This window comes from Centrocercus urophasianus, unplaced genomic scaffold (assembly GCF_019232065.1).
Source record: "Centrocercus urophasianus isolate 14NV4802_14NV808 unplaced genomic scaffold, USGS_Curo_1.0 seq_10, whole genome shotgun sequence".
Taxonomy (NCBI): domain Eukaryota; kingdom Metazoa; phylum Chordata; class Aves; order Galliformes; family Phasianidae; genus Centrocercus; species Centrocercus urophasianus.
Genome location: NW_024884142.1, coordinates 38573589 through 38593504, shown reverse-complemented (window position 1 = coordinate 38593504; position 19916 = coordinate 38573589). Strand labels below are relative to the sequence as shown.

The 19916-nt window shown below is 40.5% G+C and overlaps 1 long non-coding RNA gene across 2 annotated transcripts in view; it reads right to left on the bottom strand.

The window, feature by feature from the left end:
• Positions 1-10251: 10251 nt before the first annotated feature.
• The window catches only part of LOC122157352, a 17028-nt gene continuing 7363 nt past the window's right edge, over positions 10252-19916 (bottom strand). The window contains exon 3 of one of the 2 annotated variants that reach the window (XR_006167893.1): positions 10252-11407. This is a non-coding gene — a long non-coding RNA (uncharacterized LOC122157352). Of the gene's footprint in view, positions 11408-12470; positions 13436-19916 lie in introns of those variants that run through there. The other variant, XR_006167897.1, reaches the window with a different exon arrangement.

Below are 19916 nucleotides of genomic sequence, written 5' to 3'. Positions count from 1 at the left end.
AATCTGTGCCAGTGGCAGATGACAGAGGTCCCCGCAGGCTGAGCTGAACACACTGGTGTGCGGTGACACCAGGGGCTCCCAGCAGCAGCCTCGCACCTGCTCTGAGCCGTGGTGGCAGAAGGCAGCCATTTTGTGACACCTGCTCATGGCAGGAAGGCCTCGGGACCTTCTTCAGGCTAACAGGAGGGTCCAGGGAACCTCTGGCAAAACATGGGTGCTCGCTGTGAACCCCAGCAGGCTGGCTGCTGGGAAAGCGGTGGCTCGAGTCCTAGCAGGGGCAAAAGACTTCCAGCACCCCATCCGCAGGTCAGGCTGATAAAGTTCTCTCTGCTGTGTAACGCCAGCCTCCTGAGGTGGAAAAAGTGGTGTGGGAATGCCTCCAGGGACATAGAAGTGTGGGGGGCTGAAGGAAAAGGTATCTTAATGCTAGGATAAAAAAATAATGATTAAAGTAGTTGATAATTAAAATTGATCTTTAAAAAATCATGACCACCACCACCTGCAGTGAGCTCGTTCTGACTGTATTTCATCCTTTGGTTTTCCACTTCTTCTAAAGGACTGTATTCTGGAAATACTATCTTTGAGGCTTTCTTCAAAGCTATCTTCTTCTGCTTGGCCTGACAGCTCTTACAACATGTCCATTCTATTTTTCATCAGCTACCTCCAGTTAAAACCCACTAAAGGTGATGTTTTGTGACTGGCATGTTTGGCAGCGCAATGCTCTGGTGTGCTGGCCTCAGGATTTTCAGCAAGCAGCGGGTGCCGCAGTGTGCTGTTAAAAAGCCTGCAGTCTTCAAAGGAAGCAATTTAGTCAGAAAAACTTCTAAAAAGATAACACTGGTGGGGATTGAGCTGAACAGTGCAGGAGTAGCTAATGCATTAAAGATTCTTTCATCCCTATGCTGACAGAGAGAACTCAGCCTGGCTTGGTACTGACCAAAACCACCTGGGTTTGTATTTTGTAACATTACTTAAATGCTCAACTGTGTGATCTGTGTGCACCTCATTGACATGAGGGAATGTATACATGTATACAGCTACATGCAAATAACACCCATTGCAGTCTTCCTCCCAAATTTTTCCTATAAACTGGACATACAAAAACACTGAGATCCAGCCTCAGTATCAATACAGAAGCCAATTTTTCTTTGATGCCTAATTAACAGCACTCTGAGGACAACGAACCGTTTCTCTTTTAAGAAGATTAAAGATTTCCCTGCCAATAATGATTCCAGATGCTTAAAAGTGTCTTTCCCTATGTACAGGGCAATGGATAAGGCACTAAGAAATCATTTGGAAAAAGAAGATTTATCTCCACTTTACCACTGAATTGCTGCAGTCAGCAGAATGTTATCAACTCACTCTGCTCCGGGTTCCTTACATAAGAAGTGGAGATGAAGGCAAACTGGCCACTTAAGTAAAGTTATTATTTGAAACTTACTGAATAAAATACCATGTGCATACAAATAATTTTTATGCGTCCATTTTCCTTCCAGTCTTATAACAGAGATGATTTTCCTGAAGCAGGGGCTGTAAAGAAGCTGAAACAGCAGAAACCCAGTAGTAAGAATGTCCCAAAAGAGAGATGAGATGAAGACTTTAAACAGGAATAATAGAAACTGGGAAGACAGACTGGAAGTATGATAAAGAGGAAAGCAATTATAAAGTAATCACATTGAAGGAAATGGCAAAACCAACCAGCTAGCATAGATTTGTCTTCTTTTTGCTACATTATATTTTATTTTAAATGAGGTAAAATAATTTAGCATTTTTAAAACAAAGAGGAAAAAGACAGCAAAATGGCATTTTCCTTCAGGCTTGTGTGGAAACCAAACTACTGAAGCAGCAGTGTCCCTGGGATATAGCCGTGGCAGTGCCAGCTTGGTGCACTGCTACCTCAGCAGTCATGACACTGATGGTTGTGTCAAGACAAGGCAGCCAGGTTTAAAGTACCTGGAGAACGCAGACAAGGGGTCATCAGCTAACTTGTCCAGCAGCACACTGAGTGAAAGCTGTCCATCTCAAGCCTTTATGTCTGTTGGTGGATGCTGGCCAGACTCCTTGCTGACTCCAAGCTGGGCTTAGGAGTAATGTACAGGTTGCATTTTAGAGCTCTGTGTTGGTTGGATCATGGACAAATAGGTTTCACCATTTTCTCAAAATAATGCCTGACAACAGCATGGATTCTGTGACCTGCATCACTGGAGCTACCTGAGGTAAAAAAGGATAATTTGTATCAAACCAGCTTGCTGTCTTGTTTCTCTTGCCTGTGTTTCTCACTCCTGCACACTCCCCTGTTTTTAATGTCTTACTGAGTAGCTTGTCTCAAAACCATCTGATGCTTCTTGTTCCAGTGGCAATTTCCAGTACGAGAAGGCTCAGCCTGTGCAACCCCACCTAAAAGCAACATTCAGACCCAATACTGCTCTTACATAAGCTTGAGGGGTGAAAGAAGAGGTGTATACCTCACATACAGAGTGCTGCCTGAGAAAATTACCAGGGCATTCTTATGTGAAGGCTGGTCCAGACTGTAACAGAAACGTTAAGCCATGGCCTGGAACAGTGATTGAGCACCTGGTGGAAGGCAGGGCCAACCCAGGGGAGCTCAGGTGCATGCAGTGCACCTGAGTGACTGGAAGGGGTGGAGCCAGGATCCACCCCTCCCTAGACCTCATTTAAGGGTTGGCAGTGGATGCAAAGGTATCTTTCTGGAGATCCCTGCCTGGTGGAGGCCTTCTGAAGGTGAGCAGTTTTCTTTCATTTCTGTGTCTATGCTGCTGCAGCCTGGGATTGTGGCACTCTGCTACTGTTGCTGTACGTTTCATCACATTATAGTATTATAGCATTATGTAGGCCAGTATAGTTGATAGCAGAAAAGCAAGCATCTCCATGTCCTTGTGAGATACTGCCTGTGGATCTGACCCTGCAGTAACATCAGTAAGTGCCAGAAACTTGTGACGGGCCTAAGCAAAGTGAATCCTTCAGGGAATACAGAGCACCTCTCAACCTAGTGGTTTCCTACGTCCAGAACAGTTTCTAGGTATGTTCTAGGAAAAGTCATTTATCTGATCAGCTCTACGACATACAGACACAAGCTGCAGCTAGGATATGTGCAAGCTCCTGGCTTGTCAAGAGAGTCTGAGCATTCTGACCTCCAGTACACAATGGGAGTTAGCAGGCTTTCAAGGTAATTTGCATGAGCTCAGATACTGATCAGCTCAGCTACTATTTGCATTACACGTGCTATTGCCTAGCAAAAAGCATGGTTTCTGTTCTGATTTCATGTTTTTCATTCATTAACCTCTAATCAACAGAAGCAAATAACTTCTTCTGTGTCAGCTCTATTCTACAATGCTAAAACCAGCTATTTATGTAGCTGCCCTGTGTGTAACTCTATAGACCAGAATGCCCTTCTTATGAAGGGCTTATGGTCCAACTGCAATGTGGGATTTGAGTGGCTAACTAGAACTCTCTGCAAATTATCTGTCGTTTCTTTGTAAGCCCTGCTTCCTTTCTTTACGTCTGCATTTGGACTGGGGATAATGAACTTCCTGTATCATGCACTGCAACACAAGGAAACCCATTGTATGCGAACCAAGGAAGAGTGCATCAGTGAGTGGTTTGTAAGGCAGCTCTGATGGGTCTAGTTAGAATGACTTATTCTCAGACTTTCAGTGGTTTGATTAAGTGGATCATGTGATAAGCACTTATAATGAACTTCTTCACATGCTGCCAGGGGAAGCCCAGCAGATAAAGTGCTTAATCCCACAGCGTTGCTCTGCGCATAACAAGCTGAGTGCAAAGACAGAAGAGTCATGCAATTCATTGGCTTCTCCTACTCAGGATAGCACAACAGTGTTACACAATTTTCTTTCTGCTGCCCAAGTCAAAATATTCTTGCTACTAAATCCAGTTCAAACTAGCATGCTTTCCCTCCCTCACCTCACCAAGCTCTCAACCAGGCAGGTTACAGCTGAATGTAACCACCTGCAACAAGCCTAGGCATGCTTCGGAGTGATTTCTTTCCTATTAAAGAAAACAACAGAAACAACAACAACAAATAAGAACAGAGCATAAACTTCTGAGCAACCCCAGCTGGTTTGTTTTTAAAAATAAAAATCTAGGTCAGCCTGAATCACCACAGGGGTAATCTTCATTTTGCTACCAACAGCAGCAGAGGTCAACAAGCCAGCCTCACAAGGGGCATCTCTTGCAGTTTTGGCTGAAACCTGTGGGACCAATGACCAGGGTAAGACAACATCAGATGTGCTCTCTCTTCCTCTCCCCAGCTGGTGGCTTGCACTCTGCAGTGCCTTTGCAGAAAGCATCCTGGCTGAGCGATGAAGTGGGATGTGCTCGTTCCAGTCCTGTCTACTGGAACAAATTGTGCTGCTTCTCCAAGGCCAGTGCCATATCTCTCACTCACCTGTAGCAAGGGTATGACAGAAGGGATACCTTCAGGAAAGTCGTCTGTAGGTCCTGGGTCTGAGATGAGTGACAGACCCCAAATAGATCTGCTCCCTGGCCAGGAGGACCTGCATGTTCCCATTTCCAAGGGCAACAACTACGTGCATCAGGACCTGCCTGTTGCTCTGGTATGCCTGATGAAAATGCTTGTTAAAACTCTGCTACCCAGAAAAGTAGGAGCTCTACTTGCACACTCAGGTGTCAGGATGGAGAGGGTGACCATTTCAGTAGTGTATGGTATTGAAGGAGCATGGGGAGATACATGGGTGTGAGCTTTCAGTGAGGTAACTGGTTTTACTTGGAATCCTTACATCAGAAAAACAGTGTGCAGCCATGGATAATGCTTCCCTTTAGGTATTCACTGACACCAGAGCTGGGACTTTACCAAGTGGTAGCTGATGAGGCAGCATCTGAAAAGCTAGCTGCAGGAATGCCTGTCCTCAGGCTACCTCACTCTTGGTAATTCCACTGAGTAATTAGTTCTTCAGGGTCACGTAGTGAACCATTTCTAAAGTGATCATTTTGAGAGTCCAGGTGTCAGGAGAAACAACAGGCAGAAGCAGCATGTCATGTCACCTTACCAGCAGGGTGTGTCCATCCTGCACATCAGCAAAACGGTTAATGTTGTTTGATGTAAGGTTGAATCAACCTGGTGGTGGTAACTGTTATGTCACATAGAGCCCTTACATCTCCCTCCTGCTCTGCAGTTGCAGTGAGAATGAAGGAGGGCTTAGCCTCCTTGCACAGAAGTACAATCACTTGTGCATCATGACTAGAAAGCCTGTATGGCCACAAAGCTGCTTCTGCACAGCACTCAGAACGATCTTGGTTCTGTCTGGCTCCATGCTTTGCTCCCCACTCTGCTTATTCTCACATGTACTGGCAGCCCCACACCACCCATGTGCTGTGCTGAGCACCTCACTGAATGCCAGTTCACATAGACAGGCATGTAGACAGCCCTGTGAGCGAGATCCTGTGCTTACAGCTTGCAAGTTTAAGAGCACTGCTGAAATGTATTGACGTGTTAACGAGCTAGGTTGGATGGCAGACTCATCACATCTAGTGCAGTGGTTATAAAGAGACCCAGCAGTGGAACATTTGCCAGGTGAAGAATGCAAGCGTGAATATCAGATTGACTTCTTAAATGAATCAGAACATCAGACGGGTAGAGGTGATGCCCTGCTTTCTGGCCTGACCTTTTTGTGACACTTATCTGTATGATAGGGAAAAGTGTAGGCCTGTGGCATCTCACAGCAAGCCTAGGGGATGGTAAGAAGTATTTGTTTGTTCAGGCGGTCAGCCTATAAATACAACTGCAGTTCAAAATGTACATCAAACTTTGTATATCAGTTTTCCTATACAGTGTTACTAGCCATTGAATTTCCTTAGGTCATATTATTCCTCAATTAATGAGATTGCACAGCTGTAATCAAAGGGATAATATGATACTGATCAGATTTCAACAGCAAAATGCTGTTTCCAGCTGTGATGGCATGGGAGAAAGAAGGCCTCATCTTGATGTATTTTCCAGATAATAGCAATTCATGTACCTAACAGTGAGAAAAACCTTTAAAAATGCACTTTCTATGCGATCAGTAAGAACCCAGAACTGCAAAATTATGATGCTGCTATTAGATTCAGTCATCAGAGAGTAACTTAATTGTAATTCTGTAAGCCAGGTTGAAATTTGCTCTTCAAATTGTTTCCACTTGACAGGGATATCACCTGGAAATGTTGGCTCATTGTCCTTAATTGAAATTTTGGTATTTTGAACTGAACATACACCCCCACAGCATTTAGCTCACAAGTTTGATATTTCAGGTTATGTATGGATGTTGAACATGGAAGGATTTTACTCCACACTTAAAACAATTCAGGTATAACATTTCCTCTTAATTTTATTAAGCAACTAGCAAATTTTAAAAGCTGGAATTTATTTATTGCTATGTTAAATCAGTGTCTCCCCAAGCTCTGTGTGCCCAGTTTGAAAAACTGAATCCACCAAATTCCACAAGAACTGACAGACTTTCGTAAATGTGAGGCTTACTGAGGCTAAGTATTCCAAATAGAGAACCAGACTACAGTGTTTCATTCTCACTCCTCTAGCACTACATAACTCTGCTACAAAGGTGCATTGTGAGATTTCAGCTTTTACATTTTTAGCAGCTGAAGAGCATCAGTGAGCATTAAGTAGAATTTCTTTCAGACTCTGTAATCTTTACCACATCTTTTCCTTCTATGTGACAAAACAGATAAAAGTGCTTGTGGTTTAAAACAGGGACACTAAGCTACCCATGATCTAGGTGAGATTGTGAATATTGTGAATTAGATCCTTCGGAGTATTACCGTGCTTTTTTGCTACTCTCCTACTTTTATGTTTTAAATATCGTTTACAGATTTCCTGTGTAGGCCTGTCCCCAGGCACTGACAACCCGGTGTAGACAACTCATAAATAAAATGAGTGAGACATGAGCAAGAAAAAGCATACCATACTTCTGGGAATCACTCCAGGAAAATAAATGTGCAAGATGGCACATCACCCTACACAAAGCTGGCAAAGGTAAAATAACATTTGGATTTGATCATTACAGAAAATAAAATAATTTTGTGTTCATAAGTACGTGCTGGTCTTTCCCTGAAATGAAAGGGCAAAGGTAAGAGTTCAAAGTCTGAAAGTGGAGTTCTGACTTACAGGAAAACAAACCTGCCAGTGACTGCTGCAGCTTATTTAACTGAAGTAGAGGATGAAGCCTGGATTTGATCCCTAGTTTTCAGAATGTCTGTGGACTCTCTAGGAACGGCCACCATCATCTATTTCCCATCTCTGCTGCTCACTAGTTCTGCAGCATATGCTTGCTTTTAAAGGACTGTTTAAATTCTAGGCCTACCTTTTCCTCACTAATGACAATGCATGATTTTATATAGAAGCGGCGTAAAAACACTGCAAAGAACACAAAAGAAACAATCAGCTTGCTTTCTTATAATGGGTTTGGATGAATATACCCTCCCGTTTCCATCTGTGCTTTATTCCCTTTTGCTCGAGAGTAGGATATTACATTTACTGGCACTGACGTTCCTCAGAGCTAATTCTTTTTCTCCCCTTCTGCTCTGCTCTCATTTTGCCACTTTTTTTTTTTTTACTATTTTTTAGTCTCCTGCATCCTCATTTTCCTAAGTGCTATCTAGTCTCCAGTTTACCATATTTATGAGCCACTCTGCAAGTCCAAGCAACTGCACATAAGGTATGACAATAGGACAACTACAAGGAAATTATTACTATTTAAGGGATGAGTTGGCAGAAAAGACATCCTGCAACTGTGCAGATTGCAGACAGATGCTTACCTATGTTTTGCTTGGCTGTAATCTGGAAATGTACAGAATTCTTTGAGAGCAAAAGTATTCTTGCCAATTGTTATTTCTATGATGCCCTTATTTTTTGCTTTTAGGGATGAGGGTTTACCTTCATCATAAAACTGTCTGCCTGGCAAGCAGTTGAAAATTCTGCTTGGGTTTTTAAATATCAATACATTCCTGTGCAGGCATAGCTTTAAAACAAGTTGTTTACGATTGAACATTCTCACACTATCATTGCTTGCATTTCACTGCACAACAAACCTGCAGAAAAGCTTTTTATGCATCAAAATGAATGAAAAGTTGCTTATGACATAGCAACAGGAGTTCTAGGAGAGGTGTATCCGAGTATCTGCCAGAATTAACATTTGCTTATGTGACTTTGAAGCCTCGTACACCCATTGAGCAGATACAAGCCTTGAGGCTCCTCAAAATTTTTGCTCTTCTCACAGTGATAGCCTTCAGGTCATCTTATCTGACAAAAGTAAACAAGAACATAAAACTCTTGTCAAGGATAGGGACTCCTGAAAGTTGATGAGTCCAGTCTGAGGAGCATGAACTGATGTGTTTACCTTGGCTAGACCTTTCAAGAACCATAGTTGGGTGACGTGGAAGAAGCAATTTAGTGTAGACTTTTACAAGCTCAACTTCTTCCAACCTTTCAGGATTGGTGACTTCTCTTAAGCCAGAAGATAGTTTAAAACGTTATGTGGTGATTCCTCAAATGTATTCAAGACATTCTGTAAGAATTTTCTGCTCTAGGAAGAAAATTTCATTTGTTTTGCCACTTAAACTTGCCTTTTTACCACTAATGAAGACTGAGAGAAAAGCAAGGCTTCTTATTCTTGATGGCCACTCAGCACGCAGGCCAGGAGAGGAAACAACCTCGAGTCCAGGTATCAAACCATTCCTTTGTTCTCTGGCTCCAAATGCAGAGAAGTCCTGAAGTTTCATGAATATCCCATTCAGGAAATCAGAACTCTTTTGGCAAGTGAAGATCAAAAGGAATTATCCTTTTGCTTATGCTGCGTTCTACTTGATTTTGCCACGTAATTTGGTAATTAGAAGGATTGGCAGGTAAGTAAATCAGGAAACCGTGATTCCTGAAATGCAGAAATCATCGTCTTGTTGACCTGTGCTGTATCCACTCAGGATCATTTCATTTTGAGAAGACGCCTTCAAATGTTTTTGATTTCCTGTCCATGTTTTGAATAGGAATGTCTACTGAAACCTCTTACCAAGCTACTCTGAAGACCAAGTACACAAGAGAAGACTTTATGCAAGTGCTATAATTTAATTAGTTCCTGGCACAGACACAGCCAGCACCAACTCAAGCCATATAAGAAGACAGCTAACACTCACGGTGGCGTTTCTGTTATAGGTGCTTGGCCACTGAACAGTCCAAGGGTCTGACCTAGCTGTAAAGAGGCCGTTCTCAACTTTCAGTTGTGACTCGCACAGTGTCAAGTTCTAACCCATATCCTGTGAATTACTCATTTCCTACAGGAAGTTCATCTTTGCTACTATCATTTAACAGAATCACAACCACCTATTCTGCTTTCAAGTACTTGCTTTCTAGTTTCAGTCTAGCATAGTCTAAGTGTCTACAGTAGTCTAAGTGTATTTCCCCCGAATTGGCAGAATTTTTAGAGTGAAACGAGGGGTAAGGGTTCTGTGGTTTGAGAAAGTCAAATGTGAGTTCAATGTCTGATACAAGAGCAAATCTCCTTGTGACAACTAATGTGCAAACGAATGGGTTTCTGTAGCTGTCTCCATCAAGGGGGAAAAAAAAAAAAAGGATGAATTTTTTAGTACTTGTGAAATATTCAGCTAATCTTCCCACTTGACTTGCAAGAGACTCAATGACATGCTTTGTGTCTGTTTTTTAATATTCAGCATTTGGAAGCTCCATCTCCCTGAGTAAATAAGAGCACTACAACTATTGTCTACACTGTGGCAGAACAAAAAGTCCTTTGGCCAGATGTGAGCATGCTATATCCTGCAGCTCCTCTCCCCAAGCCCCATCCGCTCTAGATACAATATGGCAGCATGGACTGCCAGCAGGCTGCTTGTGAGCCTTTCTGTGCTAGTGTGCTAAACTACCAAGCTCGCTCAGATGCCACCAAGCTCTAAAGAAAAAGTCTTTGTGCCTACATCTGCAGTCACTCCTGCATGCTTGCCGTTTGAAATAGGAATAAGCGTGATTTTTCAGCAGGGTTCAGGTCTACTTTCAATGGAGTGCACGTGAAGGTCTTCAGTGATTATGTAAATGTACTAATTATGTAAATCTAGGAGACTTATGACAATTAGAATTAAGGGTGAGAATGTAAACATGGACCTTGTTATCTTGCACTTGGAGAAAGTGTTATTTTTCTGAACAATGTAACACGTTAAGACCTCAATTGCAACACAAATCTTTATTAACAGATCAGGTTGATGGGAGAAAAAGATAAAGGTTAAACACAATTTGTTATTTACAATTTTCAAATTTATATACAAATCCCGATGTTCTGAGTGCTAAACTCTTATGCCCCATACATATGTTGTTTGTTTTACCAGATCACGTGTGAATGAAAAGAACAGCTGTGACCTCTCTTGCATTTTGAAAGGGCTCTGATAAACACAGATTCAACTTAACAAAAAAAGTCTTGAATTCATTCCTTTTGTGTGTGTAAGGACCTGCAGAATTAACCTTAATAATTAAATTCAAGATTAACCATGAAAAAGCATCTAAGGTAAAACTGCATACCTGCTCATATTCAGTTAGGTGGTTATCTGTTAACAGTTCAGTTCTGTCACTGTGGTTTCCTAACCTATAATCCACCCCATCTTAAGCAACATTTTTTAAAAGCCCCTGAAATTGTGTGTTCAAGTAATACCTTTCCTCTTTCTACAACATGAAGTTACTTAAAGCATGTTACTAAAATTATTTTTTTTCTTTGCATACATAATTTTAACAATTCTTTGGATTGGGATTTTTTTTTTTTTAAATTAATTTCTTATTTTTTTTAGCACAATCACTAACTTATTTCCACGAAGTCACTGATAAAACCACGTCTGCACTATGGGGCTACACTGCTCTTTATTATACCAAATGATTGGTTCCAAAGAGTAACAGCTAAAGGTATACAGAAACTGGACATGAATGGCCCACAGTTAACTGAGGGTAAAGCCCCAGGTAGTCTTATAAAGATTTAGCTAAAGTTGGTAAATGAAACAGTCTAAGATTTGCATGCAACCAAAATACAATGATAGATATTTCAGCACTTGCTGCCATTTCTGATCATCATCCCTTTTCTATGCCTCCTTTGACTGCATGCATTCCTTTTTTTTTTTCCCCAGAAAATACAGCTTTTCAAATATAAGCATAAGTAATGGTAATACAACAACAGTAACAACAGCCTTCTGAACTCAGCTGGAGATGAAGGCTGCTTCTTCCTCGCCAGCAACATTGTGCTGATCATGTCCTTCTGCAGGGCAACTGCTCTCAGCTTCTGCTAAACTGTGTGCTCAATACGGAATGTGGAAGAGATGAAACTATGGGTGCTGGGAGAAGAGTCTGGACATGAGAAATAGCATAGTTGATATTCTGGTGGGGAGGCAGATAAGAAAGGAAAATGAAGTAATTAATTCATAATTTACAAACATATACATTACTTGGCCTGTGAAAGTTTAATGATCTCTGTTTTTTTGGCCTTCTTCCACATACTCTCTCTGCTATCTAGGTTTTCCCATGTCTCAAATGACCAAAACACTTCAACGCTTCCTGAACTGCGCTCCCAGTGAAGGACAGGATAAGACAGGACAGGAGAGGATGCAGCAGACGGCCTACTGTGTTCTGTACTTTGTTCTTGAAATGACCAGAGTAACCTCCCTCCCTCAAAGCACCTACTGTGAATGTCTGCAGTCCATGACAAGGTTCCAAGGTCTGGAAAGATACCTGAGTCAGCAGAGCATGCCCACCTGGAGTCTATAATATCAGCAGGCACACCAGCTTAATGCTCAAAAGAATAGTATTAATGCATTTCTCTAGCCATGAGAAAGTGCATTACATCTATGCAGTTTGCCCCTATGTTCTCCAAACAGTTATGTGAAACCAGCCCGTATTTCCCTCTTACGGTGGGATGAATATAATTCTCTCTGGAAAAATTCTGCATCTGAAAGAAGATGTTAATTTGCAGGAATGATTAATAGTTCTGCTGACTGCTAAAAATCCAGTTAGAGCAGTTAGGGTATGATGGCTTTACAGGAGCGGGATAAAGTTTATTTGATTTTCTGTAACTGAGTGTCCTCAGCTGAACCTACCAACCCTTTGCTGTGCAAGGATTGTAACTCCCACTGCAGTTGGCTCAGCCTCCATTTCTATTTTTAGTGCAGATCTTGCTCCTTTTTTAGACCTGATTGCACAGCCAGAACTGCGTTCTCAGCAGCTCAGTGAAAAGCCTGCCTGTTCCATTTTATAACTTTTCCAGACAAAAAGATGGGAAGCCTGCAGCTTTCCAAACACTCTTATTTTTAAGAGCTTGCAATACGATACAGCCCAAAACCCAAGGGCTGAATGAATCCCTGCTGAAATACTATTGAATTTTCTGGGGTTTTATTCAGCATTAATTTGGCTGCTAATAAGATACTTGGGATATTAAAACATTAAAAAAACAAATAGCCTCCCCCCCCCCCCCACACACACACACAAACAACAACAAAAAGCAAAAAACAAAAAACCCTTCTTCACTGTAAGTACTTAAAAAGATATTTATCAAAAAGGTAATAATGTACATCTGGATCAAATCCTCCAGACAACATATCTTCTTCAGATTCATAGTTTATAAATCCAATTGATGGAAGCAACTACTAGCCAAGAAAGAAAGAAACAAGGAAAAATGGAAAACACTGAGTTTGAGGATTCTCTAAGCAGGAACAACCACACAGAAGCAATTTTCTGGCACTCAATTAAAACCACTCAATTAACATTTTTGAGCAAAGTTTCCCACTGCAGCTAGAACAGACAGAGTTGCTGTAGTTCTGTCTGCGTTAGCGACAGTGCTTCACCTCTGCTTAAAGTGTTTGCTTCTGCAATATCTTCTTAGTGATGTATACTGAGGAAGTTATATTTCAAAGTGTTGTACATATTAAAAAAAAAAACCAAGATGAAGATGATTACAGCCGTTGTCGGGCTGTCAACGTACAACCTACATTGCTAATACAAGTAAAACACGTCCTTATATACATGTACTGAAATATGTTGCCAATAGTGTGATAACAGTTTGCATCTTACTATACACCTAAATCAAGCATACCTGCAAATATCATTTCATTCTTAACCCAAAGTATAATAAAGTATAATAAAAATATCCTCGTATGCACAGATCTCTTCTTAGAAGAAATCTTAAACCCTTCCCTCCTGCAACAAATCTCTAAGGAATTGTTATGCTACTCAGGCAGTAATCAGTGAATTCAGCCATCTTTATTGGACACATAATGACATCCAACACCCCTCTTGCAATGGGGGAGACTGACTGCAGATGGAGATTTCCCTCAGCTTCCCCTGCATTCAGGCAGTTCACTAGTTCTTTTATGTCCCACTGAGAACACAAAGGCAGATTCAAAAGAAAATTAACTGGAAGAGTAAAGGAATTAAAATCAGTGAAGGAATTGATAGACTAACATATTCTTATTGTAAATTCAGGAATTTAATTAGCCCCCGGTCAAACACTGAACAAATCAAAGCCAATAACAAACGGAAAGATCATTAAAAGTAGATATTCAGCAGATCCGAATTTACATATTTTGTGTGCCTCAAACACCCAATTCATTCTGTGAAAACTGAGGGTGTCCCAAACATATGAAGTCAGGTTCATTATCTCGATTTAAATAACACAAAGCTCGAAAGAGAGAAGCTGAGTGCCACAGGAAGTAAGTACTCAAGATCACTATCTCAAAGGCACAAGGTTAAAAACTGAAAGGACTGGAAGTTATCAACCGAAAATAAAAAAAACCCAAGTACTTGAAAGCCTGTTTATCCTAGCTGGCATCAGGAATATTGTACCCTTGTACCCTAAATAGAGACCGTGGAAATCTGCCTAATGAGGGTATGCACTGTCTTGGCTGTGGTTTTCAGCACTACACGCAGAGCTGAAACTCTAACAAATTTAGGAGAAAAAAAAAAAAAGGGAAAAAATATACTGTCACTGCTAAACGTCAAAGCTAAAACCAGGCCAGTGGAGTCACAACTGTAGTGCAAAATGTATCAATTTTCCTCCAATTTATATTCTGGACATAGTTTTTAATAATAAAAATGGCTGCTGAATCCATTTGGAAGTAAATCTTGTCAAAGACTGTATTGCTTTGTTTGTAATTCAACGCTACGAAGTGGACCCTAACAAATGATTTGTGTCTGATGAGCAACTATTTCTGTATTTTGTTTGGAATGACCACGTCTGTGTTTTGAGTTAGGAAATGTGCACAACATTAAAATGAAATTATTCAAGTGCCATTTTACCTCAAAATGAAGTAGGTCACTTTGAAGTCAGCTTTGATGGCCAGTTCTGTTGCTCCTTTTGTTGTTGTTGTTGTTGTTTTTTGTTGGTGTTTTAAGAGCATCAGCCTGTTCCCTCAGCACCACTTAATCACTGGTAAGTTTCATGGAGAGCAAACAAAAGGCTCTTTTATTTATCCATTATGTTACTAAGAGGTGAGAACAGCTTGATGCAAATGAAAATCATTAAAGCATTCTGTGCTACCATTAACTGTCTGAATATCTGCCTATGCAAATACAGCACACAACCCAGTGAAACTGCAGCCTCATGACCTACAGCATTGAAAATCTATGCCTTATGACTCTTTTAACCCAACAGTTAAAATACTCCGTGTGATGTGCTTCTGTAAGCACTTAGTTTGAATGAGCATGGAAATGGAGTGTAAGCCATTACACAGAAACATTCTCCATTTCAGAAACCCCTTCACCGTGACTGGCCAAGGGTAACATCAGAGCTATCTGATTCATTACAGTGCTGCAGTATGGAGCTAAAATGTGATTGCCCAGATGTGAACCTGCATGCAATTACACCCAGAACCTCACTTAAGTAAGCAGTCCCATTTAAGACAACATGAACATATCATAATGCGAAACCACGAACGGTCTGCAGGATTAGAGGCCTAATTAGATATAAAATCTACTGACTACCTTCTTTAGAACTCTGTCCTTTGCATAGCCACTTATCCCCATGCAACTGAGCACAGAACAGTGCTCTCACTAAGTAGCACCCTACCCAACAATAAAGATGAGTAAGTGTATGAAGCTGGAGAGCTCAGCTGAAGTAGTACCTAGCAACCAGAGTGCGCGAGAACCTTCGTATTCCTAAGAATTCTAACCAAAGACTTACATATGGCAGTTTAGAAAGCACCTTAGAGGAGGCCACTTTTTGCTGCTCTCCTTGGTGAAATTTAGGTTAGCCATCAGGCAACAATTTACTTCGAATGCCTGAGAGCTTTTCTAGACTAAGTTTTGGCAGAAGTAAGGGATATCTCACCCTCCTTTGGGACACATACCTTTGTTACCTACTCTTACACCACAGAACAGAGGTTAGGACAATGTGTTATTCAACAGCAGCTGGAAAGGAAATGGTTGATTGGATTCTGTGCCTTTACTGCTTGAAGGACTTAGATCAGCCTCTCCTGTTTGCTAGGAGAGTACTCCCATCAGCAGAGGCCTGTGTACAAAGCATCTCTGACATCCAACTTGAGATTTTGACAATCTGTGCTGGGGAATGGAAGACACTCAGGCCAGAAAGAATAAGGATACTTTAGTCTCCTAGGCTGCTTACGTATTTTCATTAAGCAGTAATTATACAGCTTGAATGCACAGTACTGAGTGCAGGGACTAAGGACTCCTAGGCAAGTGCTCTTATTACTTATTTATTTGGATATCATGAAATTAATGTATTTGAGGCACTTAGAAAAGAAAGAAATTCAGTGGGACTGAAGACCCCCCTAGAAGTCTTCTTCTGAGCTTGGCACAGCGGAACACTTAAAATACTTTATTTGAGTCACTGCTGCTTCACCTGTCCTGTTTAATACAGTGGTACCATGGAATAAACTGAACATCAGACTGCTCATCACCTGCACTGCCAAGCTGGTAGCATGCTGCGTGGCAGCTTTGGCCCATAACAACCATCTGGAGTGATGCTCCCAGGCAGTTCAGGGGACAGCACTTGGACACAGCGAGACTCAGCCAACTCTCCGGCCTTCATTATTTCATAATATTGCATAAATGTAATGTATGGTAAGGAACATTGTGAAGAACCCAATAAGAAAATTATAAATTCTTCTGTCACAGTATAATTAATGCCAAGTAATTTGGATTTTTATTTTACCTCTAAAGTAACAACGTTCCCATTTTATTGATGACTGAATTAAAATTAGCTAGAAATACTTTGTTTTTATTAAGACATAGATAAAAGATAAAGCTACTCTGAAGGAACTTGAAAAATATAAACACTACTAATTTCTTTTGTTTAAAATAACCAATTTTTGCATTACTGCAAGCAAAAAGCAATTTCGTACCTGCTAGGTGAAGAAGAAATTAGGGAACTGACTACTGATCTAATGCTGGAGCAATGGAGACAAACTCAGGTTACTGGCAGTGAAACCTTCATCACAAAACTGGTTTACAAAGTTGCAGCAAGAACATGCAGTCTTTCAACAGTTGTATGGGTTTTATTTTGCCAACAAGAAGTAAATGAAGGTGGAGGTTTTGGGGTAAGAAATCCAATTTCCTTCTCTAAACAAGCAGATTAAAAAAAAAACAAAACAACACAACATCCTTATTCACTGCAGTAGAAAAGTACAGTCTGTTTTCTAATAGATAGTAACCATAATTGCTATCTTCACACAATGAAGAAAAACCATCAAGAGCTGCAAGAAAGATATTATCTGACCAAAGATGTATGCACTTTTCTCAGAGCACAAGAGGTCTGGGCACTGGCAGTTCTTGTTCACCTAATGCCTTATTTCAGAATGATACAGTTTTGCAGACTAGACCTCGATTACATTTGATTTACTGACTGATTCTCTTCTGCTTCCTTTTAAAGATAAAGAATGTGTTTAAAGCAGAGCGTGAGAATGTGATCACTTCTTGGAAGGCTGTTCCCTCTCTGAACAATCTGAGACATTTTCACAGTTATTTTTACAGTATAACCATTTCCTATTTTCCCCGTGTTAATAGTTTCAATCTACAATCACTTTCTTTTGCAAAAAGCACGGTCCTAGTGAGAACACATCACTTAAGTATTAGAATGATACAAAAGCCTACATTCTGTCCTGAGAAAAACAGCTACTCAAAATACTATCTCCACAAAATATCTTTTAAAGTAGCATACGAAAAGGAAGAAAAGGTGCTGTGGGCAGGGAGACTGAAGAAGACACTGCGTTTATATTCTATGGATTTGGGGGCTCGTGTTGTTTGATATTATTAGCCAAGCCATCAAGTTACCACTTTTGAAAGAAAATAGCTATCACTGAATTTCTAACTAACGCAGCTGCAAGACTACTCAAGAGACACCACATTACAGCAGAATCAAGTCACGGTCATTTAACTGCACAGCTTCCAGAGTAAAAGTACCTGATCTCTGTACCTGACTAGAAATTCATAAACACCACACAAGATTTTCCCCCTAGAAACTGGAAACAGAATTATGGTGTCCCTCCTTCCTAACTACCACTTACATATCACATCAGAATAACAGGTAACACTTTATAAATTTGTGTTCTACCTAACTTTGTATCTCCAACTGTATCTATCTCATGCTTTAAGATATACAACGATCAATATACTGGCAAGAAAATATATTTTATTTGCAAGTCTCCAAAATTGTTGAGGTAGATCTGTGTGCTGATTAGGCTTGTACTTATAGTGTCAGCCTTTATTAGACATTACTGTAATTGGTGGTCCACATTAATAATTATATTTTTATACATCAAGCACACACAGTAGTATTTATATAGGGAATACATATTTAGGAAGACCATATTCTGCATGAACTTCAGCTCTAGTAATATCTTTCTGGGATCACCTTTTGTAGCAGAAACGCTAAGCCATGAAACAGTGGCACCCGGTGGAAGGCAGGGCCAACCCAGGGGAGCTCAGGTGTATGCAGTGCACCTGAGTGACTGGAAGGGGTGGAGCCAGGATCCACCCCTTCCCAGACCTCATTTAAGGGTTGGCAGTGAAGATGAGGGCAGCTTGCTGGAGAGCTCTGCGTCCCTGATATCTTCTGAAGGTAAGCAGCTTCTTTCCTCTATTTCTGTGCCCATGGCTGTTGCAGTTGAGCAAACTCCCTTGCTGCAGCCTAGGACCACGCTACTTTGCTGTTGTTGCTATGCTTTTCATTCTGTTACACCTTTACACCACTCTGTTTGCATTGCCTTTTTCCCAGATGTGCCACCTGCCTACCAGTGTCTAAAAATACTTACAGTATTATTAATTAGCAGCTAGTGTTTGCATCTTCAAATGGAAATGAGCTTTGATTTTTTTAGAAAGAGTTAGGAAGTGCAACTGTGTTAACTGATGAATGTCACATCAAAATAAAATACTAATAATTGCTGGCTAAATATTAAATCTCTAGCAAATAGTTCTATGGCATTCTGTAGCTTTCTGCATCTTAAGAGGATGCATTTAAATGTATCTACACCATTCATTTATCCCACTCCTGATTATTTATGCCCATTAAGATCTGCACTAGAGGAAGAAAACCCCTGAAAAAACCTATCAGTACTGAGAAAAAGAACAGCACTAAGAAGTATTAAGTGAATACTGTTTAAACTAGGCTTCAGTAGTCATGAAAATCATTTAGTTGTGAACATATATTAGAACACTACCTTTAGAACTTCAAGCTATGCTAGACTTAACCTTAGGATAAGCATGTCTGAAAAATCTTAGCCATAAAGACCAGCAGACTCCTAGGCAGTGTCTAGTTTACAAGAAAAACAGCACTCTTACCAATAGCCATAACAAAATAGAAGGTGTGAAGGAAGTCTTTAGGTGTTAGGTATTCCAATTTCAGGAAAGCATCTGTTACTCTTGTGAAACTCCCAAGTCACTCAGAATGTACTGGATGGATTATGCTGAGTGAGAGATGATTAGACAAATAAGGACTGTGTAAAAACTCTGAAGCTTAAGGAAAACAGGGAATACTGTAGGGCTCAAGATGAATCTGAAAACTGATAGCAAATAAAAGACTTATGTGAAAAAGGACATGCAACAATGTATCTGTGTGTGTGTAGTGGCAAAGGAACTGTTATGAGGTGCTGTTTTCTTTGACATCTTCATTAATCTTTGAGAGGCCATGATGTGGACAATTGCAAGGATATGGAGGTATATCAAAGTAATTATAAGGGCTACAATTCAGTCAGAAAACAGCAAGATGAAGATAAGTACAGGAGAAAAAAGCAAGTTATTGCTGTGGAAAATACTGAGGGAAATATTCTGGAACATATTCAATGGGATGGAAATAACCTTATGGCATAATATTTGTAGAGAATCTAAGGATAACAAGTAAGCAGAAACTGCAAATGAATCTGTAACAGAATACCAACAAAAAGACTAATTTAGATTTGACTTGCGTACTTGGAAGTACTGTATCCTAGAGCAGGAAGGTAACGGTTTCTCCCATGTAGCTTTAGGGCAGATTGCAGAACGTTTTCTCTGTGAACAATCAGCTAAGCCACTCGAGCCTCTTAGCGTACCAAATGTTAACGTCATCTGGCAATTCATTCTGTCTTACACACAGAGGTCATATGGGTACCTGAAACATCGTAAAAGGCTCTACCTAGACAATAAATCATAAATTCTTCATCTGTGCTCTTTGTAACTACACCTGGAATTCACCAATGAGTCCCAGGCATATTACTAAAATGATCTCTGCAAATTGGATGGAATTCACATAAAAATAACAGAAATCCTTTGGGGGCTGGAAAGACTCAAAAGAAAATATTGCAAACATAAGCAAGTGTAGCTTAAGGTACGCAAATGAGAAGTTCAAAATCTTTCTTAACTTTCATCTTGTTCTGGAAAATTCTTCAAAAGGAAGAAACCAAGAATG